General features: G+C 40.9%; 1 protein-coding gene across 1 annotated transcript in view; it reads right to left on the minus strand.

The window, feature by feature from the left end:
• The window catches only part of KCNH1 (potassium voltage-gated channel subfamily H member 1), a 210,184-nt gene extending 201,397 nt beyond the window's left edge, over positions 1-8,787 (minus strand). Inside the window, exons 1-3 of the mRNA XM_080407942.1 lie at positions 8,192-8,787; positions 3,098-3,136; positions 465-584 (exon numbers count right to left, since the gene is read on the minus strand). The gene's annotated coding sequence lies outside the window, so the exon portion shown is untranslated. The remainder of the gene's footprint in view (positions 1-464; positions 585-3,097; positions 3,137-8,191) is intronic.
• Between the last annotated feature and the right edge of the window lie 325 nt (positions 8,788-9,112).

Consider the following 9,112-nt stretch of genomic DNA (forward strand, 5'->3'; position numbering starts at 1 on the left):
TGTGCTCTGGACAGAAGCATCCTACCTGTGAGGCTGACAGTGGTAAAGACGCTGCTAGTGCTTCTTTTACAGTAGCCCCTCTAAAAAACACTCGTCAAGGAGTACCCACTATAAAACCTATACTCAACAAAATGAGTAAGTCCCTTGCACAAGGCTTGTATCTCATAGATTTTGCCTATATGCGTTCAGAATTCATGTTTTGGAGTTATATATTTTATACAGTTGATCTCTTATCTCACAACTTTACTGACCATAAGTGTTCCTCATACTATTTCAGTTTTAGAAGGTTTGTCAACAGACAGAAACCAATCCCCCCTCAAAAAAAAAACCCTACAACCACAAAGGAAATGTAAAAAAAAAAAGAAAAAAAAAAAAAAAGAAAAGAAAAAGGGCAAAACAAACTCTTCTCACTTCATTTCAAAGTTTTACCAAGCCTAACAATTCATCATCTGTTTCCCACTTACTGATCTTCCTGTCAATAGGCTGGGTTACTTGCAGTATTTGCTTTCTATGTAGACAAAACTTAGTTGCATTCTTGGACAGTGGGAGGTATATGCAGAAGCAGACAAATCAGGAGCACAAATCTGTAAAGAAAAAGAAAACATAAAACCACCACTTTGTAACAGGCTTAGAACCATCATTTTCTTAAATCTAACATTTAAATATAGCGATTACAGATTTTCTCACTCTAGCTAATCCTTTACTGTTATCTTCTGCAGTTGCAGCGAGAAAAATTACTAATTTTTAAAGTTTGATCTTAACAGCATTTTTACCAGGGCCTTTACCGGCACTGTACTCATAGCTAGTCCCAGTGACTAATATCGCATGACTGTAAACTCTGATGGGCTACTGATTTTTGTAAACACTTGGATACCTGCTGTGGGGGAAGGTTTATGTCTTTTATAATTTTGGTTAATTTTTTTTACAATATATTCAGCTCAGGTGCTGCCACATACAATGTTCATAAGGAACTCACACTTTACATCTATTCAGTCACGAATATAGATGCTCTATGAAATTCAAAGTGTTTAAACAAATAGAAGAGGATTCCTTTTTGTGTTTCCATTGATTATTGCGAAGCAAAGACCGCTATCAATGAACTAACATAGAAGCTCTTATATCAGTTAAGTCACACAGTACAGTGAATTATGCGTCATAATATTAAAACCTATCTCCAGCTACCTAACCAAAACACAGGGTATGACACAAAGGAAGGTGAAGTTAGGGGATGAGTGGATAGACTGGGGCACATGCTTGTTAGAAGTGAATGTTTATACATAAAATATCAGCAGAAATCATCTATCAAAGATGCCTTTGGCAGTTCAGCAGTATCTGTAGGGAGTAGATCTCTAGCAGTGGGCTCAGAGTGCAACCCTGAAACCTGGATCATGCCTTTGGTTTTTCAGAACACTAGATGTCTAGTAAGAATGGACCTCATAACAGGCTCCTAGACTATAACACGTTTCAAGTTTTAATTAGGCAGGCCCTTAAACAGAAGATAAAAGCCACCTTCATTAAAAGGGATGTAATTTAGATGAAAGACTGAACTAGATATGAGCAAGTAAAAACCTCATCTCCAGCATAAGAGCATTTAGCACATTGGTTGAGAGTGAATTTGAAGTGAGTATTTTTCTAAAAACTATTGTGGAAACTAATGATAGCAAGGTCTTAGTGGCATGCAGCATTTTCACCCTAAAGTTATATAAGCATGAGCTTTTGTTTTTCCTCTTGGTTTAACAAACACTCCAGCAGAAATGCTGTGAACTGCTGCATCTTCCCAAGGAGAATTTTCCTAGTGTGGAATGACCCTTTATGTATTCATCCATATCCTCAAATGCAAGATTGTGGATTTCAGTTTTATATTTATGTAGTTTTATCTGCCTCAAACAGAAGAGAGAATAATCATTCCTGAAAGCATTATATAATACAACCTGAAGAGCCAGACACAGCCATATTGATTTGTTTGTTTGGGGTTTTTTAAAAGAATACACTTAAGAGAACCATTTCTACTCCTAGAAAAATATGGTGAAGTAGTATTACAGGAGAAACTTCCATGTGGGAAAATAAATCTTACACATTTCAGTAAAATTAACAATTGCATTTTTAGTGCTTGCAACTCCATCTTACAAGTACTCTCAAAACAGAACCTTCTTGCTGATGCTTCCTAAACTGCACACCTGAATTGTGGATCATTACATCAGCCAAACAATAGTTAGAGTGAGAAAATATATGACACCAGAATAGCAATAATGTTTTGGTATCTACATGATCCAGCCACACTGACCTCCAAAATCCAGCATAGCTCCATAACACAGGGATTTCTAAGGAATGATATATACTTCTCTATAGAAACCATGAGGCAAAAAACCAAAATACAAACCCTTATAACATCTCAGGAACTTTCTTTTAGCCATACACAGTCAGTGTTATTTTCCACTTCGTAACCCCCCGACCCTGCCCCCTTAAACCACAAGATGCCAGGTAGGATAAGCCACGGAGAGCAAAATTTAGCAGGACGTACCAGTATGCTGTAGCATGAAATATTTTTACAGTCCAAGGCCCAAGACATACAGCAAAACAAGCTGCCACTACCGGTTACTACACTCTTTATACTTCTTTCCCCTACATGAAGGGATAGATCACCTTCCTCCAAATGTGGGTTCATAACACTGCTACTTTCGTTTTTTAAAAAAATCACTCAAGATAACTCCTACAATGGCACATTGTCTTAAATGGAAGGGCAGTACAGGGTTACAATAATTTTATGTGGCTTTTCCACATTAACATATTCCTGATGATTCCCTTATTCTCTCTTGCTTTTCCTACTACTGGTTACATACGCTGACTGGATCATCATTAAATGGGAAGCTGTTTGGGGCAAGGTTCTCTTTTTCATGGTTATGTACACAATATAGTAACATAACTGCACGATTTTATTTTTTTTATTCTGGTACGTGTTAAAGGACATTTTGTCTCAAGGAAGTGATATTAACTACAAGGACAAAATCTTGCACAGTATGTTCCTTTTGTAACATTACTTTACAGAAGGAAAAGGAGGAAAAAATACTAGGAGGGAGCATAAACATCATTAACTTACAGTAAATTGTCACCTCCAGGTACAACAGCAGTGGACAACCTGACAAGAAAGAACAGCATTAAGTTTAGCACACAATTCACTAAGTGCATGAAATGAAAGCAATTGTTTTGCTTTGCTTTAAAAAAAAAAAAAAAAAAACCAACACAAAAAAAACCAAATGCCATGCAGAAACAGCAAAATTACATTTCTTATGGAAGTCCAACAGCTTTGAGTACCAATTAGGTGATATCTACTTTCCACTGAACAGTCCTATGGGAAGTAGTTTACTTAACTGTATCCAAAAGTAAGACAGGACAAAGTAAAAGCACACTAGCTTACCAAATGAATTACAATGCCTTTTTTCTTTTTCCTGTGGAAAACAACTGGTCCTAAACCCAAATTATTTGTAAAGAGATGCTGCTACTTTAGCCATGTACACGCACTGTTCATAGATAGATTGAGAATCTTCACTGACAATACTGAACGCCAATATACTGATTCAAAGACATACTGCCAGCTGTTAGCTAACTTTACTTTGAAGAGAGTATGGAAAAATGTAAGTACTTAAATGATTTCTGTAAACTGACTTTCTGAAATTACCTATTGTCCCAAGTTGCCTACGTAACATAAGGTTAAGCCAGCTAAACTCAAGCTTTTCCAGCAGTGTGTCACGACAATCAACTGGACACAGGACCCTCTTTACTTTCTGTAAACACTACAGCTTACCAGATATTTATATTTCATTTCTCTACAGTTAATCATGAGACTGAAAGGGCTGATGAGGAATACCTGCCCCTCCTGTCAAGAAAAAGAGGGTATTTGGAAAATTTTTCATTTAAAAGGAAAAAAAAAATTGTCAGTGTTAGTGGAACTCACTGCTATAGAAAGTCACGGAAACAAGAATCTATAAATGGTAAAGGTGGAACAGGTATTTTCAAAACACATCTAGAGGAATCAAGATTATAATTTATTTTTTTTGAAGATACCAAGCTTTAAAGATTTGTTGAAGCTCTGAAGTGTAAGAGCCAAGAATAGGCTTCTTGCCAAGAGAGAATGGAGATTATGGCATCTGCCCCAAAATAAGTTCCTCTGCAGCCTTTGCTGTTTGTAACTGTCAGGATCAAAGTACGGAACAAGATGGATGTTAGTACTAACCCATGTTGTTAGTTCTTGGATAAGCCTTCCTACATGCAACAAATAATTTCAAAATACTATTTTTAACAGAATGCCTAGTCCTAACATTCTCAGCTTCATTCAACATATAAACCACCAACACCATACAACACAGCCTGTTTCAAATTTTGGCAAAGATTTCAGAAGAACATGATTTGTTCAGCTGCTGGCAGGTATTTAAATACAGAAAACTGTTCAGAACTGCAGAAGTCCTTAGACTTCTCAAAGCAACTGCAACATGATTTTTTCCACTTCCCAAGAGTAAGTTACTGATGGTACTTATACAGAGTCTATACTCTACGATGCTAACTAAATCATAGAAGAATTCCATTTAGACTTGGACAGCAGATAGCTCTTGAAGCCTATAACTGGTAAGGCAGCACTACAAAAATAAACCAAAAAAAGAAAAAATCTCAAGTCTCCGTTGGGGCATATTAACAGCAGCAAGCCAGTTAGTGAATGCTGTATTTTTGCATTCCACTGCCCAGTTACAGAAAAAAAAAATTATGGATTTCTACTTTAATAAAGCATTAAGACTAAAATTCAGAAATACTAAAAAATGCTCAGCAAAGAGACCAATAGCCTGATTTTCCAGAGCTGTAGAAAACTCATGCCTTCCACCATCTTCCACTGGTTCCACTACAACATGGAGTCTTTGGAAAATTCAGGAACCTTGCATGGCACAGAGCAACAACTATCAGTCTGAAAGAACTAATAAATCTCACCCTGTCCACTCTAAGCCTCCCACTTACCACCCAGCAGGCTGAGTTGTGTTTAATATGAAAGAAAGAGTACTTGACAGATGACACCTATGTATTTTCCAGCAGAGGAGTGAACAGACTCCAAGCAGTGTAATTTATCTGAAATTACCTTGATTCCAGGCATGCTTTTCTTAATGTGTTTAGGAAGAACATACTTTTCTTTACGAAACATTCATATCAAAGGAAATTACAAATCTTCACATTAAAGCACATTTCCAGACTGGATGTTGCCAAAAGGGTTCATGAGCATTCTATTTTCTCTGTTTCACAAAACATGTCATACATTTATAATTTTTCTAAAGCAGCATCACAAATTAATTTGACCTGTTTCTAAAAGATCTAAAAAGACACAGATTTCAAATGGTATAAAGTGACATTCCCAAGCCAGAGAACTATCAAAATGCTCTTTCCAAAAAAAATGAAAGTGTAAAACTGTCACTATAAGATAAAAAAGCTAAGCATGTGATCTGCAGTAATTTCATGTGCTAGAAATTTCATAGGTGAGATGGACATAACACAGAAGAAAGACACTGAGGTGCTGGAGTGTGTCCAAAGGGCAACAAAGCCTGTAAAGGGTCTTGAGAACAAGTCCTGTGAGGAACAGCTGAGGGAACTGGGCTTGTTTAGCCTGAAGAAGGCTCAGGGGAGACCTCATCAGTCTCTACAACTACCTGAAAAGAGGTTGTAGGGAGGTGGGTCTCTTCACCCAAGTAAGAAGAGATATAGGATGAGAGGAAATGCCCTCAAGTTGTGCCAGGGGAGGTTTAGATTGGATATCAGGAAAAAATTATTCACCAAAAGGGTGGTCAAGCATTGGAACAGGCTGCCCAGGGAAGTGGTTGAGACACCATCCCTGGAGGTATCTAAAAGATGTGTAGATGTGGCAATTAGGGACATGGTTTAGTAATAGACTTGTCTGACTATTAAACTAGCACTGCCTCGATCTTATGATTCTTTTCCAATCTAAATGATTCCATGATAATAAAGGCACGTGAAACCACCTAGTGTTTTAAGAAATTATTTTGCTCTGAATAGACAGTCTTTGCTTTCCTATAGCTCACAACTCAGTCAATATTATCATTATCTGCCACTGCAAGGTAATAACAATGAATTGCAGGAGTCCACAGTCTAAGAACCCAATTTTAAGCAATGAATTCCAAGAACCTGCTCTAACAACGATAACTGCAAGAGGCCCCAAACCTGTGTGGAGCAACCTCAGAAGCCATGCGGGTCTGAAGCTCACCTAATTCATGGATAGCAAAAGCTGTTTCCCTTTGAGCTTCTATTTCTACTAAAGCCTTTTAGCAACCCTGATAAAAGAAGCAGCAAGGGCTTCGCCTTACTTGTTTGCAACCTCTCCATTCCTTAATTCCCCTCCTCTCTGTTGCAATCCATTTTGCACTCCAGCAACCCCTTCCCTCCTGCCCAAATACCACCTTTCCTCCTGAAACTATGACTTTGGGAAGAAAGTTTTAAGAATAAATGCATAACCTCCAAGAACAAGAAATTGGCAGGCTCATAAAAAGAATCTCTAGACTGGCCCAAGTCATACCTTCTGAATGCATTGGTTACACTGCTGTCCTCCACGGCTTAAGTTTAGAAAGGAAAATTAAAAATAAGAATATATACAGTAATGTTAGTCCAAGCTAATTCCTTGTATGTAGTTTCTACAACAAATGCAGGAATGATCTCACAAACAAGTCTGCTTTAATATAACACATCTAATCCAGGAGCACCTAGACACTGAATGTGACTGAGGAACTATGGAGAAGGGGGCGGGGGGAAGGAGAAGAAAAAGAAATTGAATAAAGGAAGAGAAGTTATATTCCAAGGCAAGCCAACTTTAAGATTGCATGGGAAAAAAAAAAAAACTCACTACATGCATTTGCTAGTATTTCAGTGCTTGCCTTAGTGAACACATGCTTTTAATGTAACCTCTGAAATGGCATTTTAACAGTAGCCATGCATTAAGAGAAACAGAAAGGGGCAAGCTCTTAAGACAATTCTCCTCTCAACCATACTGACAAGGAATCTTTCTTCCTTTCAGGTAATCACCTTTGCAACACTTGTAACAACTTTGCATTCCCAAAAGCTGTAATAGCTTATTAAAATTTTCAGTGGCTTTATCAGTGAAGAGAACTGTCAAGACACATGCAGTCATAACACTGCATGTATACCCAAACCTCACATCCTTAGAAATAAAACTAAGAAGCCTTAAATACTCCGTTTTAGGAGAATTAAAATAGTAAAGCACATTTTCCTGCAAGTTTTCTTATTGTGTTTCACATCTAAAAAGTACAAACATTGGTTGAAGATCTTCCTGTAGTTCTGGTATTGCTGCATGCTTTCTCTTACGTGAATTCTCTTGTGTACAATAAATGTGAGATTGCATTAGAGCTTTTTTTCCTCAGTTGTCGAGGCATTTGCAGGTAGCCAACCACCTATGCTTCTACCTTCTCCTTACTAGTCTTTCTTTCCAACTTTTGGAGAGAGAGAACAGCAAGCCTACAGGAGTCAGAGCTTGTTTTTCTCCCATTCTTGATGGCCAACTGCCAAAAGCTATCCCAAAAACAGTTCTTCAAAGGTCACAAATATTCCCCAAGCAGGAACAATCTTGGCAATATTTTTCTGCCATATTCTAGGAAGCACACGTAAATCAGAGGTTTTCCAAAGTACAGAATTTGACCATATTGGGTTGATTTCAAGACAAGTATCAAACAACAGCACCTGATAAACACGGCAAACTACATCAGGTTACAATCACATGGTAAAAGTACCAGGGTCACTTAGTAGTCACACCTATGGACACAGGTAGTCATCTTTCCTTAACCTCACTGTAAGAAAGCAGCTGTACCATTCTAGCTAGCACTCTTCAATCCATCGATCAACCAACCAACTTGAGGCAGACAGCTGCCAGGTCAAACTTTGGGAAAAATGGCTAAGATGTGACAAAGCAAAATGCAAAATGGATTGTGTCAGTCTGGGAATGTGAGACTTTAACTACAACGTGTAGCAATGGTAACTTTAACAGTTAAGCCTGGGTTGTTTTTTTTTTTTTTACATCAGGAAATCAGACAGCCAAGTTCTCACTGCATCATTAAAAATACCTTTAAGGCACATTTAAAACATAGCCACAACGACCTATAATGTATTTCAATAGAAATAAACCAAACTAATGTACCTCCAGACTAAATAATAAGACGGTCACCATATTGTAACCGAACCTCTCTCTGGAGCCAGCCTCGGTCTTTTTCTTCTCTTAAAACCTGGAAATTTTGATATTAATTGGATGGTGACGTCTGAGCACTTGGTAACACACTGGAATTCCGATAAATAAAAATAAGTTATTTTGCACATTAGAAAAATCAGCATCACTTCACACACGCTCCACAGCACCCGGAACTACCTGCAGCGCTGCCCGCTCCCGGTGCCGACTGCCCCGCGCCCTTAACCCCCTCGGCCTGGCTCGACCCCGGTGCTGCCCCAAGAGCCGCGGCCGGGAAGGCGGCAGCGCTGCCCCGCCGCGGCCGCGCACAGAGCCGGCCCCCCCGCCGCGCCCGGCATCGGCCTTCGCAGCCGGGACCCGGGGCCCGGCCCCGCCCCAAGGTGACCGCCCTGCGGCCCCGCTGGCAGCCGCTACCCTCAGGCCGCGCTCCGCCGCCCCAGCCTCCCCTAGAGGCTGCCCCGCAGCCGGCCCACGCTGCGCCGCCACAGCCGCACCGCTGCGGCCCTTGCCGCCCAGCACCTCCCGCCCCTCACGGCCGTTGCACCACCCCTCCCCACCGCGATCCCTACGCCGCCGGGGGAAATAGTCCCCTCTCCCAGTCGCTGCGGGAGCCTGGCGGCGAGGCCCTGACAGATATCGGCGCGGCCGGAATCCTTCCGCCGCGCCGCCGGGGCTCCGCCGGCATCCACGCCCCCTCGGCTAGATCCGGCCGGGCCGGCGCGGAGGGATTCCCGGGGGCTGCGCGGCGCCGGGGGAGGGGGAGCGCGGGAAGGCGGGGGGCGGTGTGAGGGGGGAGGAGGTGCCGGCGCCGCGGCGGCCCGAGGGGGGGGCGGGGAGGGGGCAACATGGCGGCTCCGTATTAACTTCCCCCCCTCA

This window comes from Falco punctatus (genome assembly GCF_963210335.1).
Source record: "Falco punctatus genome assembly, chromosome: 12".
Classification (NCBI taxonomy): Eukaryota; Metazoa; Chordata; class Aves; order Falconiformes; family Falconidae; genus Falco; species Falco punctatus.